This window comes from Leopardus geoffroyi, chromosome B1, assembly GCF_018350155.1.
Source record: "Leopardus geoffroyi isolate Oge1 chromosome B1, O.geoffroyi_Oge1_pat1.0, whole genome shotgun sequence".
Lineage (NCBI taxonomy): Eukaryota > Metazoa > Chordata > Mammalia > Carnivora > Felidae > Leopardus > Leopardus geoffroyi.
The window spans coordinates 160,450,382-160,469,775 of NC_059327.1; the positions used below are offsets into that span (position 1 = coordinate 160,450,382).

General features: G+C 37.9%; 1 protein-coding gene across 6 annotated transcripts in view; it reads right to left on the reverse strand.

Moving 5' to 3' along the window:
• CRACD (capping protein inhibiting regulator of actin dynamics) overlaps positions 1 to 19,394 on the reverse strand; it is a 290,463-nt gene that overhangs the window by 207,495 nt on the left and 63,574 nt on the right. For 4 of the 6 annotated variants that reach the window (XM_045473982.1, XM_045473974.1, XM_045473975.1 and 1 more), the window contains one exon: positions 5,066 to 5,160. The exons of 1 other annotated variant lie outside the window; for it this stretch is intronic. The gene's annotated coding sequence lies outside the window, so the exon portion shown is untranslated. Of the gene's footprint in view, positions 1 to 5,065; positions 5,161 to 9,655; positions 9,678 to 19,394 lie in introns of those variants that run through there. One more of the 6 variants, XM_045473977.1, reaches the window with a different exon arrangement.

Genomic DNA, 19,394 nt, shown 5'->3' on the forward strand with positions numbered 1-19,394 from the left:
CTCATTTATAAAATAGGAATAATAAAAGCATCTATCTCAGAATACCTGTGAAGTACTTAGAACAGTGCCTCATATATAGTAAACATTCAATAAATGTCAGCTATTATTGTTGGTGTTCATCAGTCGATCATATTAAAAGGAAATTGGACTCCCATCTACTGCCATTGAAAATCTCATATAAACACTGCCTTACTTTGATAGCTATGAAACACTTTAATAGCATTCCAGATTTCCTAAAATTTAATGGTTGTGGCATTTGTCTGTGACAAATTGATGCTTATAACAGTTTGAGGAGACATTATGTTCCTTCATATTAATTGACAAAAAAAGATACCAAGATGCAGAACAGCAAGATGTCACCCCAGCTGCCCTATAGTGAACCAGTTTATTTGGAAACGCATTTTGTCTTCTGGCAATACATCACTGATTTTCGTCTGTGAATATAAGGTCACATCATCATAAGCAGGGTTAGAAGATGCAAATCAAGCTGATTCACCAATAACTGTTTCTAGTATTGATATTTTGAAATATAATAAAGCTAGAATATCATAAAGAGCAACGACCTCCGGCCTCTCTCTCTGACAGTGAGGGTTTGGTGGAATTGCTGATGCTGCTGAGGATGGGGAATGAAGGTTGGAAGGGAAAGCAGTGGTAGACTATTGAATCCAAGACAGAGTTCAGGCTCCATCTAGGCAGAAGGTATAATGCATGTGTACTGTGTAGGTTACTATAAGTAGAAAACCAAAACAACGATAACTTGAGATTGACCAGCAGCATCTCAAGAACAAGGCAGTGGGAAGTACTCTGCTCCAGGTATAGAAAATAAGGGGATGTGATGTCTGTAGAGAACACAAAAATATGGATGAACTGGCTAAAACTCATTCTGCATTTTATTATCACCATGCATTGGCAATTCAAAACATTATCTTGATCAAATATTCCTCCCCCCGAAAAATTTTTTGTCTAAATTCCAGCTACTGGAGTCACTGCTGAATTTTAATAATATACATATAAGCTTCAAATTAGAACATTTTTAAAATGTGTATCTCTATTATACATTTATGCCACATGGAATTTAGAGAATGCCCATTTTATAGTCTGTGGAAGCAGATTTCAGCTACACAGATTAATTTTCAGAGTCAGTTTATAATGATTCAAAATTGCTCAGTCTGGCGTCACAGTTCGTGAAACCCACCATTCCACATATTCCTGAACTTAAAGAGCAGATTCAAAAAAACAATGATAGTCTGATGATTGTAATATGAAGAAACAGAATTTTAGTTACTTCATTTCTATCTTTATGTGGCCATTTGAAGTTTTTAATTTGCATTTAAATCAGTGAAACAATTAGATCTACTATGTGTAATATTTTGGTTTGGTAAGTGCAGAGTTTATTTCACATAGGAGAAATTTTAATGAATATGAATAATATCTTTTAAATCAGAATTTATTATTGTTTATAACTTTTTTCAAGACTAAAGAATACAATAATTGTTCAATGAAAGAATGATTTACTGATATAATAATTATTACATAGAAAATAATGATTGCTACTGATATTAAATGGTTACTAGCAAAAATAATTATGCTGTATAGAGGAGGGGCTGTTAAAAAATGATGTGTCCCAGGTTAAATGCGCTAGGTACATCATTGTCTTTGATACTCTTCTGTTCTGCAATTAACTCCACTTAGCAGTATTAAAAAACCCAAGACCTTGAGAATAAGTATCAGAACTAGCAAAGCCGAGTAGTGCTGGGTTCCAGTTGTCAAATGCAAAAATAAACAAATCTCTGTCATTCTGTGATATTCACATATTTTAGAAGTCAAACGTGTTTCAGAACAGGCAGGACAACTTTAATCAAACAGATAATGACCTTTCACAAAAGAAACAGGAAAAAAGTCCAAATTGCTAATTGCTGGCATTAATGCTACTGAATCATGGCTCATTTATAACCATCCTCCTAGTTACTATGGCATATTATCTATCTTATTTTCACATCAGATTTTAGAATCCTTCAGTATGAAATCATAAACTGGAGCTTTCTAATCACAAGTAAAAGGATACTTGATTAGTAGATAATGCAGCCACTCAAGATTTTTAAGCAGAGAAATTGTATTCTAAGATTTAACAACTTGTATTGTGTGAATTGATGTGAAAAAGGTTAAGATTTTCTAAAACTAATTGGCTGCTTATTAGTAGAGAACAATTTGATAACTTCTTAGAAAATTAAATGATGCTTTCCTAGCCCATTTGTGGTTAATTTTCAATTTTAAAGTTATGAGACTCATTCCTCGAACTGGCAAGCATTGGTAAATGTCTTCTGTGTGTCTAGCAGTGTGCCTGTTGGTGGTGGTCGGGCCTCACCGGTCAAACCAAAGGAGCAAAGTCTCTGCTATTCAATGGAATAACAAATAAAAACAAATATTTATGAAAATGTGACCAGTGAGATCACAGAGAAACACACCAAGTGCTACAGAAGCAGGAAGAAATAGCTCGAAGTAAGTTCCAAACTTCAACTGCTTTGAAATTAAGACAGAATTCTGACATGTATGTCAGAATTAAGTATATAGGGGGGGCCTGGGTGGCTAAGCTGGTTAAGCATCCAATTTCGGCTCAGGTGATGATCTCACAGTTCGCCGTTCAAGCCCCATGTCAGGCTCTGTGCTGAGAGCTCAGAGCCTGGAGCCTGCTTCGAATTCTGTGTCTCCCTCTCTCTGCCCCTCAGCCTCTCGTGCTCTCTCTCACTCTCAAATATAAATAAATATTAAAACAAATTAAATATATAACCAGTGGAAGTTCATTTGGCATGGACTTTTTCTTCATATCCAAGCAGTCTCTTCATATTGAGTTGTTTCATCTCCAAGAGATCTACTTAATTAATTTTACCACAAAATCTTGAAATCAGAATACCTCAGATAAATGACTGGTGGCAGTGAAAATCAGAGATTAAAGTGGAGATAGCTACAGGAAGGTGGAAGAAAGGAAGGGCAACAGCTGGATGCCTGTCATTTGAGGAAGGGCATGGATGGCAAGCCACTAATGAATTCTGGAACAGAATGAGCACACACAGATGAGCAGCTCCTAAGTTTCTCTTTAGATCCACTGTGTATGAAATGTCTATGGGATACCTGTAGGCAGACGTCCAGTAGAAGTTGGAAGAGCAGTCTGGAGCAAGGTGGGGCTTGCTGATATAGCTTTAGAAGTCTCCATTTGAGAGATGGGGATTAGAATCAGGGGGCTAGATGAGATTGGCTACGAAGATGTCACAGGGAAGAAAAACAATTGAGGATGGAACTTGATTGTATACAGTTTCGCATCATTCCTTAAAATGTAACCGTGTGATAAAAAAGCATAAACTTTCCTAAACTACAGATGCCTACCTTTTACTTCTTTTACCCAGAAAAGTTAAGAACATGATGTTAGAAGGTGGAGGAGGGTCAGTAAAGTATCCTCCAGAATGAGAAGGTACTTTGAGACACAAAACTGAAGGAAGCCACTCCATACCATTTTCAGTTTTATTCAGGGTAACAAACTGATGGGGGAATCAAGAAGATGGATGATCCAGGCCCTACACAGCCATTCTCTGCCCCAGGCTACCCCCAGTCCAGACCTTAACCCACAGTTTTATGGAGCAAGGGGCACAGTGGAGAGGTCACAGGGCAATTATCTAAAGTGGCACCTTAGGTGTGCCAGGCATCTCTACTAGTTACCTTAAAGTAGGACCTCTGTGTGCCACTTTAGGAAACATTAAAACAAGCCTTTCTGCATTCTGGTCAGGGCATACATTAACCTCCAAGGCCTGGAACACGTTACCCTGAGGGAGATGGTTGCATAGGCACAAACAAGATGGAGGGCCAAAGATGGAGTCAGTGTTGTCAGCTCTCCTACCCACAGGCTCTGAGAGAGTGCTAACTCTGCCACTCAGAAGCTGGATAGTCATAGGTAAGTCACACAATCTGCAGGCTTCAATTTCCTTATCTGTACAATTAGGGTATCATAGCAACCATCACACCATGTACAATTTTTGTGAGAATTCAATGAGATGAGGGATGTAAAGTGCTTCATACAGTGAATGGCACAGAGAAGGCACTCAATAAATGTTAGCTACCATAATGGTGACAGTGATGAATCTTACTACAATTCTGGCCATATGGCAGGAACTTAATAAATAACTGTCTATATTGCTCCATATGTTTCTAAAATCTATTTCCATCTCTCAATGAATGGCCCACTTAAAGAGTATTTTGTTGAGTAAAAAATAATTCACTATACATTATAGACTGACTCATTCTCTGATTATGTACATACAATTGTCACTATACAAAGAACTTGATTGAGAAATGATTGCACTCTTATATTCCTTCCCTGTTGATATTAAGTAACCTGCTGCTTCTGATATTTTTCTATTCTACACATTTCTAAATATCTGTGAAAAAAAAAAAAACCCTAGGTTTTCTAATCATCCATTGAAACATGAAAATGTTTAGTCAGAATGAACTAATTTGTCCTCAAAGCTTCCATAATTATGGGTCCATTACTCTACTTAATAAATTGTATCATAACTAACAGTAAGTGAGTCTGTTTCTTCCCAAAGATTTATAGGCATGCTGAAGTCAAAAAATGTATTCATCCCTGTATCCTCAGGATCCAATCCAGTGTTTAGCATGTGACAGTAAGTATTCTCAATGAATCAATGAATTAAAGAATGGACGAACAAACAAATGAACAAATGAAAGAACTCAGGAGCATGTAGGACAGGGAAAGGGATAACCTGGATTGTACAAGATAAAGAGTGTGGGCCAGATGAACTCTGTAGTCCTTGTGATTCAGTTGAAGATTAGCCTATGGTTGATGTATCTTACCATAATGGCATTACATACGTCTCACTGTCATTAATGATGAAAATCTGTCAGTCAGATAGAAATAAGTTATAGTTTCAATATTCACAAAGTGTAGCCATTTTTATGGAAAAGCAATTTTAAAAATTAAAAATCCACTCAGTTGGAAAAAGCCAAAGATGTACTATGGCACTTCAAAAAAAATCATTTTTTATCCTGTACTCACCAGGCAAATAAACCAGTCCCACCTGGTGTAGGGGTGAAGATGATGGACAACCAATGAGGAAGAAAGAGGCTCAAAGTGCCATTCTGCAATACTGTCTGTGAACAGAAATTACAAGCATTAAATTTCTGGCAAAAGCAAAGTTGGCATATGTCACAGACCATATGACTCTGAATGCAATCCAATACAGTAATTTTGTACTTTGGTATATGTCACAGATCATATGACTCTGGGTGCAATAAAATATAGTGATTCTGTACTTTTGGAACACTTAGGGGTAAATACACCATGTCAGATTAAAGAGGTTTCTAAATAACTGATCTTTTGTCCATTCTAAAGATGACATATTTTAAAATGTTACCCTCTGGGGATGGACATCTCTCTCAGAGGGTATCATTACAAAAAAAAAAAAAAAAAAAAAAAAAAAGAAAGAAAGTATTATTTAAGATGTTTTGGGCCACAGGTAAAAGATTACCCAACTAACAGGGGCTTAAACAATATGTGCATTTCACTTTGTACATAACAAAAAGTCTTAAGTTTTCAGAACTGGTTTAGAGCTCAGCAATATCACTGAGGACTCAGGCTCTTTCTGTGCTTCCTTCCCTCCGTCCTCAGCATCTTGGGGAAATCTTCCTTCATGGTCACAAAATGGCTGCCACAGTTCAAGCATCTCATCGTTGCTTAAAAGCCCATTTTCCAAACAGGAAGGAAGGAGTGGTGGTTAAAAAAAAAAAAAAAAAAAAAAAAAAAAAAAGGATTTTCTAGTCATGTGGCTCCCTGCTTTATCACAGTGTAAAATCTTTCCCAGAAGCTCCCACGCTGACTTGACCTTACATCATTTTTTCCCCTAGTGCAGCAATTTTATGGTTTTTTTTAACCTTTTAATTCAATATATGTTAAAAACAACAATAAAAAACCCAGTTTAGCCATTTCTTCCACCCCACCTCCCACACCTTGCCTCCAGCACCACCATTCTGTTCTCTGTCTATAAACTTGCTTTTTATTTTTTTAAGATTCCATATATGAGAGATCATACAGTATTACAGTATTTGTCTTTCCCTATCTAACTTCGTGCAATTAGCATAATGCTCTTGAGGCCAATCTATGTTGTTGTAAATGGCAAGATTTCATTTTCTTTTATGGTTCATTAATACTCTATTGTTTATATATACCACATCTTCTTTATCTGTTTATGCATCAATGGACATTTATGCTATTTCCTTATCTTGACTATATATATAAATGATGCTGCTGCAATGAACATGAGGATGCATACATCTTCTCAAGTTAGTGTTTTTGACACATATTTTTTAATTGCATAACATTTACTTACAATAAGGAGGCTAAAAAATATAGAGCAGAGGTTTGACAAACAAACTTGATGATGAGAATTGAAATTGCTACACCAAAGCCTGTGAATACCCAGTCCTTTAAAAAAATCTACTAGGCAAAGATCCCTTTCTAATCCTATATGACCACCATGGTGCAGTACAAAGTAGAATTAGAAGGATCTGGGATTCAATTACATCTCCCATTACTTACTCTGTTAAATGAAGACAAGAATGTCTACCCCTATAGAAATGAAGACAATAATACCTATATTGATTGTGTAAGGAGTCTATCTTACCATGTCCAGGCTCTAGATAAAATATTTTTTAATTTTTTTCTTACAGAAGTTCTTTTTCCCTTATGCTATTATGGAACCAAAATATGACTGCTATGTTCCTGAGTCAAAGAGCAGGAGTCAAATCACCCAAGGAACTAGATATGATCTATATATGCACATGAGAAAGAAAATTTATTATAATCTCTTAGTGGATAGGACTGGTACACCTTATTATCACCTTCTTCTGTACCACACAGGGAAGATGACCATGCTTGCTGGTTAAAGCAATTATTCAAGAGTGCAGGCAGAAGAAAAGAAGGAGCAGCAAACACCTAACACTGACTGGCAAGGAGACAGATTGGCTGATCGTTTTGATTCTGAAAATGGGTCACTGTATCCTCAGCAGTAACCTCAGAATTTCTAATGACTGTAGAACCCAGAGAATGCTGACCAGAGGAACAGAGCAGTGGGAAGGAAACAATTTACTTTGATAGTTCTGACTATGCTAATAGCAAATAATTTTCAAAGTGTGAAATAATTTTGTATCTAGCAATAGAGAGTTCTGGAATAGCATTCTCCTGACTTCCTTACTTCCTCTTCCGTCTTAAAATTGCTAACTGGAGGTAGTGAAAAACAGCAATGGACTAAGAAGTCAGTGACCCAGGTTGGGTTCCTGGCTTATTCTTCATTACTTTGTTTATAAATCTCCATTTCCTCAGTATGAGTTAGGTGAGGTTGGACCATATATATCTGAAGCATCTTGCAACACTGAGATTTTATGAGTCCAGGGGCACTTTGATTTTTAAACAAGTTCTGTTTTGTTACCAACACCAACTTTATAGTTCCATAATAACTGGAAAAATAGAGGAGTACATCATGTATGATCAAATTTTTCCAATAATATAGGAACAGCCAATTATTACCTGAGACCTGGAGGTAAGGATGACTTAGCCAAAAGTCATCCTGATAGTCTGGGATTTAGGAAATGCAGTCATTTTTGAAAGAGGCAAAATTAATAGGTCCATCATGAAATAAAGATATTCTTTTTTAAGTCTTTTTACTTTTTTTTAATGTTTATTTATTTTTGAGGGAGAGAGGGAGAGAAAGACAGAGTGCAAGTAGGGGAGCGGCAGAGAGAGAGGGAGATACAGAATCTGAAGCAGGTTCCAGGCTCTGAGCTGTGAGCACAGAGCCCGATGTGGGGCTTGAACTCATGAATCGTGAGATCATGACCTGACCCGAAGTCGGATGCCTAACAAACGGAGCCACCCAGGTGCCACAAAATAAAGGTATTCTTAAAATTTTTATAACTCTACAAAATTTGCTTGTGTGTAGGGTTCTGAAATGAACACGATCAGCTCTGACACAGGTATAATGCCCAGTGCATTATAGGAGCAAACAAAAAATACTCAAGTCTCAGTTCAAAGGCGACTCCCTTCAAAGACCTTTCCAAACCTACTCACCACATCCTCTACCCCTGTTAGAATTACTATAAATTGAATTCCAGTGACCTTTCATAGCACTTTATTGGTATCTTTCATAGCACAGACAACTTTCTTCCTCTATTAGAAGTATTTATGCACAGGTTTATCTCCTTTATTGTAAGTTCCCCATATGCTCCAAATTGCTTATGATAGTAATAAATAAAGCAATACTTGTAAAATCAATGATTCTCCAGAACAATGCCTTTTTAGGTTGCTTTGCTTTGTTTTTTTGAAAGAGAGAGAGAGACAGAAAAAGAGTACATGCATGCATGCGCTCAAGCTGGGAATGGGCAAGAGGAAGAGAGAATCTTAAGCAGGCTCCACTCCCAGCATAGAGCCCAATACGGCGCTTGATCTCACAACCTTGAGATCATGACCTGAGTTTAAATCAAGAGTCAGACACTTAACCAGCTGAGCCACCCAGGCAACCCTCTCGATGTTTTATTTGTTATTATTATTTTTTAATGCACAGGTAAGAAATATCTTACACTGTGACCCAGTGTTTCACAAAATACTTGCCCTAACCAAGTAAGATACACTCTGATATTCTCTATTCTTTTCTATTTTACTCTATTTTATTCTTTTTAATAAAGGGAGCAAATCACTAGATGATGTTTATGAACCTCTAAGTCTCACCCTAAAGTTTAATAGTGATCCAGAAGAGTTCTTTAAAAAGAAGCAAAATGTAAAGGGAGATCTAGTTTCTGAAATTCATTTCTGAAAATGATCTACAATCTACTTACTCTTCTTCCTACAGATGCTGAAAAGCTAAATACTTATTTTCCCAGGCTCCCTTCCAGCTAGGCATAGCCATGACCCATTTCTGTCAAATGAAATGTAAGTACGAGTCACAGAGGTATCATCTAGGAAAGTTTCTAAAGGGGCCAGATTCTGCTGGCATGTCCCCTCAGCCCTTTGCCATTCTTGCTGTTCCTGCCTGAACCGTGGAGATGATACCTAGAGGTGCAACAGGCACCTACTGACAAGCACGAGCACAAGACCTACAAGAAGGGATGGGAGAACAGAAGGAGCCAGAGTCTATGGTGACATCACTGAGCCACCAGATCAGCCATGGGCTGCCTACCCCAGACATTTTACTATGTGAGACAAATAAAGTCCTTATTTGCTTAAACCACTGTTAGGTTTCTGTTTATTTATAGTTGAACATATTCCAAACTGATCCTACACTCAGTAACCATTTTTGGATTCAATGACCCTCCATGGGAGGTAAATTTTTAAAAAGGGAAGAGTGTTTTTTCTGAAATTTATTATGGAGGCTCTCTAACACTTTAATTTATACAAGAATGGCTTTGGAGAGCTCCACTATGGAGAGAACGCTTCCAGTGATCATCAGTTCATAGAAAAAAATGCTTTTTGTAGAAATTTTAATCATGTATTCATCTAACTTCATCCCCAGGCAACAATGCTAGTCACTAAGGATACCACAAAGAACACAATCCAATCTCCAAGAGGCTTATAGTCTAGTGTGAGAATCAAACATACCGTGAGATACATGCTATGACAGGATGCTGTCAGGGTACTGGGATGGAACGGAGATGAGGTAGATTCACATGCCTTTCAAAGCATCAAGGCAATAAAATACAGCAAGTTCTGTAAAACCATCTTAGCAACTTCATTTCTCCTCTAAAAATGCACTGAAAGTATAATTTTTTAATGGATTAATATAAAGAAACATGATCCCATAGTCTCCAATAAAACTCTTCTATGATCACTAAAAATGTCCCATGGAAATGTCATATGGAAAAAAAAACTTTTTTTCAAATAAATCTCCAAATAGCTTTTTACAAACTATGAAAAAGACTTAATGCCTGTCATCTCACAACACATTTATTTTGCATTTATCAGTTAAACTGGTGCAATTGTGAATGTTGATTCACTTAGCACATAGAAAAGACCAACAACCAAAAATAACTGACATTTTTATTCATCAACACACACTAGCATGGACAACAGAACAAGAAGACAGTAAATTTTGTCAAATAAAAATATAAAGACCAAAATTTTAAATAACACATCCTAGAAACAAGATTTTATTTACCACTTCTCTACCTTTTGGCTAATATCAACTACAGAAACAAGAATTTTTACTAATCCAGAGAGAGTCAATCAAATCAAGCTGTTAGAGCAAAGTCCACATTAGGATCCCGTTGACCTCAATACAGCGGTTTCACATGACAACTGGGCTGAACAGATATACAGATAAGCCTACCATCTGGGATTTTTTTTTCTTTCTCTTTTTCTTCCTTTTTTTTTTTTTTTTTGGCCTTAGATGCAACACTTTTACTTATAGTGACCATATTCCAAACCAGAAATTAATGCAGCCTAACTACTAAAATTGATACTAACCTAAAAAACCAATAACCTGATAAAAGTAACCAACATACCTGACCCCCACCGAGAAAGAAGAAATGGGGGTGAGGGAGAATAAAGGATTGTGTTAAACACAGATTTCACAAAGCAATATGGTCTAGGTGTAATTTCTATTTTAGCCCATGAGTATCTTTTTTCTCAAAGAAAACAAAAGGTTTTTGAGATAGTTCAGATAACCAGGACAATTGGCAAATTGTCACATGTACCAAGTCAGTGCTTCCTCTCACAGTAACTCCTTCAGTTACTTTTAGCTCTTTCTCTCTTCTTAAAGTTACCATGTAAGGATAAAAAAAATACACTTTCTTAGGGTAAATTCAATATTGGGGGAGGGGGTTAAACTTTTCAAATAACTTACATTTTGGGGGTTAGTTTTTACTTTAACTTAGTTAGCTTTTTTGTATTTATATTTCCTTTAATAGCACAAATATATATACTAGTAGTTTAAAGAACCAAATATTCTACGTGTCTCATTTCACAAACCAGCAGTGCCATCCCCATCCCATTTTTCCCACCTCCCAGAGGCAACCACATAAAAATCTTTTAATTGTTTCTTTTGGCATTGACCTCCATATGCAATGTTAAATTGCTGCTCTTGATTTTTTAGTTATAAAAATCTACTATCTTTTAGACTTCCCACTATGGAAGTCACCCACCCTTCTCAATCCATACCTACAAACCCATTCTTCCCATCCTCCTTCTACAGTCATCATTTTGTATGGCTCTTTATTCAATGTCTACGTTATTACTACATAAATGATATTTCCAGCTAACCATATGCTATACTAATGATTACTTCTTCCTGAACAACTCCTGTTCATACCCTAACCCAACCTCAGTGAGTCTTGTTCTTGATTTTCAAAATGTATCTAACTGCAATTATTTTGAAAATTCACAAGTTGTTTACATCTTCTCTTAATGAAGTAAATAAAAATTCTATCAATTTCACCTTGACAACATGGCCCCTGAAGATTTCACACCTGTTCAAATTTGGACTATTTTGCTCTCTAGACTAATCGCAAAGTTGTCATCTTTGAGATTTTCCTTCACCAACACCCTGCACAGTCCCTTTGTTTCACTTTTGTGTTAAAGCCACTATTTCGTGCTTTTAGGTCTGTCTCCTTTTTTTTTTTTTTTGACATCTTTACTTTGATGACGGTTATCTTCTAGTAATTTCCTTGGAAGTAAAAATTTTGAGACCTTGAATGTATGAAAATGTACTTACTGGTGCACCTGGGTGACTCACTCGGTTAAGCATCCAACTTTGGCTCAGGTCATGATCTCACAGTTTGTGAGTTTAAGCCCTGCGTTGGGCTCTGTGCTAACAGCTCAGAGCCTGGAGCCTGCTTCGAGTTCTGTGTCTCCCTCTCTCTCTGTCCCTCTCCCACTCACTGTCTCTTCTCTCTCTCCCTCAAAAAGAAATAAACATTTTTAAAATTTTTTTAAAAAGAAAATACCCTCTCATACACAGAGTGTTTAATTTTTTTTCTATTGGATTTCACTTTATTTTGTTCCCTCTCCTGTTTTGGCATAGAAAAAAATATCACTGAAAGGAAAAAGGAAACAGCAGGTGAGCAGGACTAAAGAGACGGGACAGGGGCAGGCAGGGGGCAGCATCTGAACTGATGGAAGACCTGTGCTCAGTCTGCTTCCACTACCCTAATTGGGGGTTTCAGGGAGAGGGACGAGCATACTGCAGGCAAAAGAGGATGACTAAAATACTTCCTTCAGAATTTTGAAGGCATTGCTTCATTTTCTTACTGTATTCTTTCTACTGCTTTACTGTGCCCATGTGTTTTTTAACAGTGCTGCTGAGAAGTTTGATGCCAGTTTCATTCTTAACGTTGGGTGTGTACCCTGCTCTCTCCACTTTTTCTGAAAGTGTTTAAGATCCTCTCTTTATCCCACATATTTTGCAATGTCTCATTGAAGACTTAGTGTGGGTCAACTTGCATCTCTTGTGCTGAGTTCTCAATGGGCCTTTTCAACATGTAAACTGATGTTCTCCAGTTCTGTGAAATTTTCTTGAATTGTTTGATGACCTTCTCCCTTCCATTTCTCCTTCTGTGTGGATTTCCTGTGATTGGGATGTTGGGTCTCTAGTACTAATACTCTAATTTTCTTATATTTTCTTTCTCTTTATCTTTTTTCTCTACTTTCTGGGAGTTTTCCTCAACTTTATCTTCCAAATCTTATTATATATTTTTTTTAAAACTGAGTTGAATCCTCAGCAGCTTTTTTTTTTTTTAAGTTTATTTACTTTTGAGACAAACAGACAGAGCATGAACGGGGGAGGGGCAGAGAGAGAGGGAGACACAGAATCAGAAGCAGGCTCCAGGCTCTGAGCCATCAGCCCAGAGCCCGATGCAGGGCTCGAACTCACGGACCGCGAGATCGTGACCTAAGCTGAAGTTGGGAGCTTAACTGACTAAGCCACCCAGGCGCCCCAAAAATCTTATTACATTTTTAAAATGTACCAATGTTGGGGCACCTGGGTGGCTCAGCTGGCTAAGTGTCTGACCCTTGATTTTGGCTCAGGTCATGATCTCATAGTCATGAGATTAAGTCCTACATCAGGCTCCACACTGATTGTGGAGCCCACCTGGGATTCTCTCTCTCCCTCTCTCTCTGCTCCTCCCCTATTCATTCTCTCCCTGCCTCTTTCTCAAAATAAACATTTTAAAATATATATTTAAAATTTACCCATGTGGGGCGCCTGGGTGGCGCAGTTGGTTAAGCGTCCGACTTCAGCCAGGTCACGATCTCACGGCCCGTGAGTTCGAGCCCCGCGTCAGGCTCTGGGCTGATGGCTCAGAGCCTGGAGCCTGTTTCTGATTCTGTGTCTCCCTCTCTCTCTGCCCCTCCCCCGTTCATGCTCTGTCTCTCTCTGTCCCAAAAACAAATAAACGTTGAAAAAAAAATAATAAAATAAAATAAAATTTACCCATGTTATTTTAATTTCTTTTTTATATTTAATTTTGAAATAATTTTAAATTCCTATAAAAGTTGTGCAAATTTTAGAGTTCATATTTACCTTTCACTTACCATTCCCTAATGTTAACAATCTATGTAACTACAGTACCATTTAAAAAAATTTTTTTTCAATGTTTATTTATTATTGAGAGACAGAGAGAGACAGAGCATGAGCATGGGAGGGGCAGAGAGAGGGAGACACAGAATCCGAAGAAGCCTCCAGGCTCTGAGCTGTCAGCACAGAGCCCAACGTGGGGCTCGAACTCACGGACCGCGAGATCATGACCTGAGCCGAAGTCGGACGCTTAACTGACTGAGCCACACAGGTGCCCCCATTTTTAAAACCATTTTTAAAACCAGGAAATTAGCATTGGTATAACAATATTAACTAAATTACATGCCTTACTCAAATTTTACCAGCTGTTCCCCTAATGACCTGTTTCTGTTTGAGGATCCAATCCAGGATCTCACATGGCATTTAGTTGTTATGGCTACTTGATCTTCTCTAATCTGTGACAGGTCTTCCTCAGTCTTTCCTCATCCTTCATGACCTTGATATTTTGGATGAGTACTGGTGAGTTATTTGTATTTGTATTTGTATATTCTCTCAATTTGAGTTTGTCTGATGTTTTCTCAACATTGGATTAAGGTTATGGATTTTAGGCAAAAATACCAAAGAAGTGATTTTGTGTCCTTCATTTGCATTGTATCAGGAGTACTGATATATTGTATTGTTGATGGTATTAATCTTGATCACTTAGTTAAGGTGATATCTGCAGTGTTTCTCAACTATAAATACACTTTTCCCTTTGTAATTGAAAAATGGCAGCAAGCAGGCAATTAAGCTAACTAGCCCATTTTGACCAAAAGTAACTGATCTGGATTACAGTTACTAGTTTGTCATGTACCCCAAGAAAACAAACAGAAAAGATCTCTTTTCCCGCTGAAAACTTCAAAACTTAGTACGTTTCCAGAGCAACAGGGCCCTCAGCATCTTTAGATCTAACATGGTCTAGGGATCTACATACACAGTATTTATGGTCCCTCTTGTTAAATAAGACTGAAAATTTAGCAAGTAGCAATGGCCTAATGTTTGAATCCTAACTGAGACTAAAATGTAGGAATTTCCTAAAGAGAAAAGTATTCATATACAAATGTGTGAGCCCCACGGCCTAAAACAACTTCTTCATGAGAATCAACACATTCTCTTCTTGCCTCCCAGCAGTAAGTGCCTATCTCAGATAGCACAACCAATCGTGTTCACCTTCTCTAAGGCAGAATGAATGTCTGCATTCAATGATCTAAAAAGGAAGCTCTAACTTGGAAACTTCCTAAACAGACAGAAAGACATCTCATTTCTATCAGAGTAGCCCTGAATAGACCAATGGAACTGCCAGAGCTTGTGGGCCCCAACAGGTCCAAAAGCTAAGGAAATGACAACACGGAAAACTAAAAAGAAGGAAAGAAAGTATGAAGAGGGTGTCAGGTTAGAAACAGGAGAAGAAAAGGAATGACAGTAGCTAAAATTTACTGGGTACATATGTGCCAGACTTGAATTATAAATACAACAGCCCTTTAAGGTAGACATTATCACGCCCCCATTATACACAGGGAAAAAATACAGAGGCTCACCAATTATCTCTGGGGCCACCGAAGGTGCTACTCTAACTTGCATAGCCTTAGTATGAACACAGAGAACTTGGCCTTTAATATGCCTAATGCTTTTCTAGTAAATACATACTAGTGCTTTTCCACCAGGACAACCAACATAACTCAATGGTGCTTATTAAATATTTTCATGTTCTTGTACAACCCAAATGAGATCCAATTATTAAAGACCAAGCTGTTACAGAGAAATCAAGAAAAAAGAGGAAAAAAGAATAATGATTTCCCTCACCATGTTCAGATAAGCCAGCCTGGTATTTGCTTTAGGGAACTGTATGACCTGTTCTGAGTATAAAACAGCTTTCTTATGGCTAATGAGAAAATTTCCACACAGCTAACACTGAAAAGGTGTGCAGATTGGAATAAATCAATCTTGCCAGCCTTGGAACTTTCCAAATACATTACTCATACTGACAGTGTCAGAAGGTCAAGAAATGTACAAATCTCCTTTAATAAGGATGAGTGCTTTTAAACACTAGCAGTCCAGAGTTTAGTCCTATAATTCTTCATAGAGAAGATCCACTCGTGGGACATGAACTTCCTATCTCCTCTATCATCTCTCTTGTGCTCTGTCAGTTATTTATGGTTTGTAATTCTAAGGGCCCCTAGGGCCCTTCCCAACTCCTGCACAAGTCTAAAGGACAGGGAGAATCTGGCTTGAGGAAGTGTGGCCTGGGAACAAATGGGTTTTTATGAAGAGCCTTAAAAAGACAAGAAGCCCAAGCTTGCAGGGACAGTTCTGCCTCTGCATCAAGGTATTTCAGAAAGCACACTGCCCCAGAAAAACACCCTACACAACCATTCCACCTGGGCCTGAAAGTCCTTCAATAGGAGCCCAAGCCATAACACAGTAACTTCAATACCTACCCAGCAACTTTTCAGAAAATAGGTTTCAGTGAGGACAAGAGCTTGGGGTTGGAAGATTTCTGATGAAAGGTAGAGGCCACAAAAAGCATTAGTCAGGGTACTAGCCCAAAGCTATGGAAGAAACTATTAGATTTTCCAGGGATGGAACTGCAAAGTATCAAGAACAGAAAGATGGGAGTAAGATTAGCTATAATTAATATCCAACAAACATCACAGATATTCCACATTTTAAATCATATTGTACCTAGTCTCTAGACTCAATAAATTTTGACAGAAAACAAAGGTATTACAGGTTGGAAAGGATGCTGCCTCTTCACTGAAAAAGATAACCTAAGTTTGCAATATTAAAAGGCATCAGATAATAGTGACAACAATAAATAATTAATAGCCAACACTTAACACAGAGCTTATAATGTAGGAAGCAATCTCTAAACTCATGAACTCACTTATATTTCCTCATGTTACTCTCACACAACCATATAAAACAGGTCCTTTAATTGCAGCCAAGTCCTATTATTTTATTTAAAATGGGAACAGATTTAAGTTTGTACTTTGTTCCTACCATATTAAACAACCCAAGCTCAGAGTTTCATAACTCTTAACTACCTTGAAGAGTCATTTGAAAGATCAATAATAAACTAGAGGCAAATGTCTTCTGTTTCCTAGCAAAAGACATTACACTTCTTTGGACACAGATAGTTTTGTTTACAAGCTTCCAGGTTTCTACCTGGCATTCTTGCAACATCATAGTTGTTCTCTGCTTTTAGTGAAAGCACAGAGCTCCAAGAAAACATGGAGCATGTTCCACTGAGAACCCTGAGTTCCCATCACCATGAAAAAAGACTTACAAAGGAAATTCTTAACTTCCTTCCTAAGAAAGAGATACCAAAACTAAACAGAAAATGTGACAGTTGGTTATCATCCATCCTGAAAACATGTTTGCTACCTACTGCTAGGTGAACAATCCAGAAATAACTTCTGTCTTTTGACAGTGAATTAAGAATAACATTGAAGAATTATGGCTATGTAATGTTGTAAGAATTATGCACATACTCATGAAAAGGTAAAGAGGTCTCCTCTTCTCTCCAAGGCAATGCATAGATGTACAAAAGACACAGAATAGAAAACCTAATAATAAAAGCAAGATTCTACTGGGACACAGACTCTCCACAGGACTATGACAGAAGTTCTACTATTCTTTAAGGATTAATGTAACAAAATGATTAGTAATATAAAGAACACGTATTTGTCTTGTGCAAGTGGAAGCAATAAACTTGAGGGAAGGAGCAAAACTGTTTATTCTTATAGTATACTCTCATTTTCAGTTCTTCAAACCAGAATCTTAGAAGGAAAGGCCCAGCTAAGATCTATTCAGTTTTTCCTTCTAAGTTAATGGCCCATCAAACCACTGTCCAGACTCTCTTAGATTTGGCGTTCATCCAGCCAGCTAGCTGCACTGGAAACCCTCAGAGAGTTCAAATGACCCATTCTGCAGGCTCCCCAAATCAGGCAGCTAATGATCTAGCATTCCTCCTTCCCTCCTTTTTCCTTTTTCTTTCCTTCTACCTCTCCCCTTGCCATGTCCTTTGAGTCATGAATATAAATCTTCAATACAGTCCATATAGTATCGCTCTTTCTCTGAGAACATAGTGCAGGGCTATGGTGTGAAGGAAATGGGTGACTCCAATTAGATATAGACAGTGTGCCTCCAAAGAGACAAGGTAAGATGAGCTTTTTAAAGACTAACCATTTATTCATTTACTCATTCCACAAACACTGAGCGAGTTCCAACCATATGACAGGCATATTGCTAAAAGCTAGGGATAGAATGGTAAGTAAAAACATAGTTCCTGACTTCATGGGACTTAAGGACTCATGGAGAAGAGAAACCTTAATAAGTAACTATACACTTAAATGTAAACCTGCAGCTATGATGGGTGCTATGAAACATATCAGCCTTGTGAGTACAAAGTAGGGATGTGGGTTAGTAGGAGAGTTCAGGAGGGCTTCCCCCAGGAAGTGACAATGAGAGTCCCTAACAAGGATGAGCCAGAGGGAGGAAAGGAGAAGGGGAGAGCTGCAGGCAGAGAGAGAGAACGCAAGGGCCCTGTTGAGAAAGGGAGCTGGGCAAATGTGAAGCCAAGTGTGAAGCCGAAAGAAAGCCAGTGTGGCTGGAGGACAGACAAGGAGGGACCCAGCAGAGCCTGAAGAGGCAGGAGAGGCCCAATCCAGCAGAGAGAGTTAAGCAGTTCTGACTATCCAAGGAGCAATGGGAAACCTAGAAGGCTTTTAAACAAGGAGATGATGGTCTGGGTTTTCAGAAAGTTCAAATAAAACAAAGTCACACATGTAATCCACACAGTCACTAATTAAACTCTTCTAATCGGTAGGTTTAGCCCTGGACCCTGTTCTTCACAATACCAAAAAAGGGGGTGCCTGGGTGGCTCAGTCAGTTAAGCATCTGACTTCGGCTCAGGTCATGATCTCACAGTTTGTGAGTTCGAGCCCCACATCAGGCTCTGTGCTGACAGCTTAGAGCCTGGAACCTGCTTTGGATTCTGTGTCTCCCTCTCTCTCTGCCCCTCCCTTGCTCATGCTCTGTCTGTCTGTCTCTCTCTAAGAATAAATAAACATTTTTTAAAAAATAAAAAATAAATAAAAAATAAAAAATACCAAAAAGGTAATTCATCCAAATGCATGATTTGACTATTTGGTAAAATAGAAACAACAGAGGGCTGGGAGGCATGGCCCCTTGGTTTTTGTCTGTTTGAGGACCTTGAACTAGTCACTACATTTGTCCAGCCCCTGTTTCCTCATTTCTAAAATGAGGAAGTACACAGTAGGACCACTCAGTCCATTCCCTCTCTAGGAGTCTCATTAGAAAAAAGAAAAAAAAATAGACTTTAAAAAACCCAAGTGGCCAATAAATATAAAAGAGATGCTGATATTCATTCATAATGAGAGAAATTAAAATGCATCAGACTGGCACAAAATCATGGCTGGCAAGGATGTGGAACAACAGGAACTCATACCATTAAGTAGGAATGTAAACTGGTGCAACCACTTTACAGAATAATTTGGCAGTATCTAGAAAGACTGAAAATGTACACAACCTATGACTTAGCAATTCCACCCAGAGAGACATACCCTAAATAAACTTTTACACATATGCACAGGAAAGTTAAGAGTACTCATAGCAGGATCATTTTTGAACAAACTAAAAACAGCCTACATATCAGCAAGAGAATACAGAAATAGGGTATATTCATAAAATGGAAAACTACATAGCAGTGGAAATGAGTGAAATGGAGCAATATATATAGCAACAAGGAGAAACATCATAAACAAG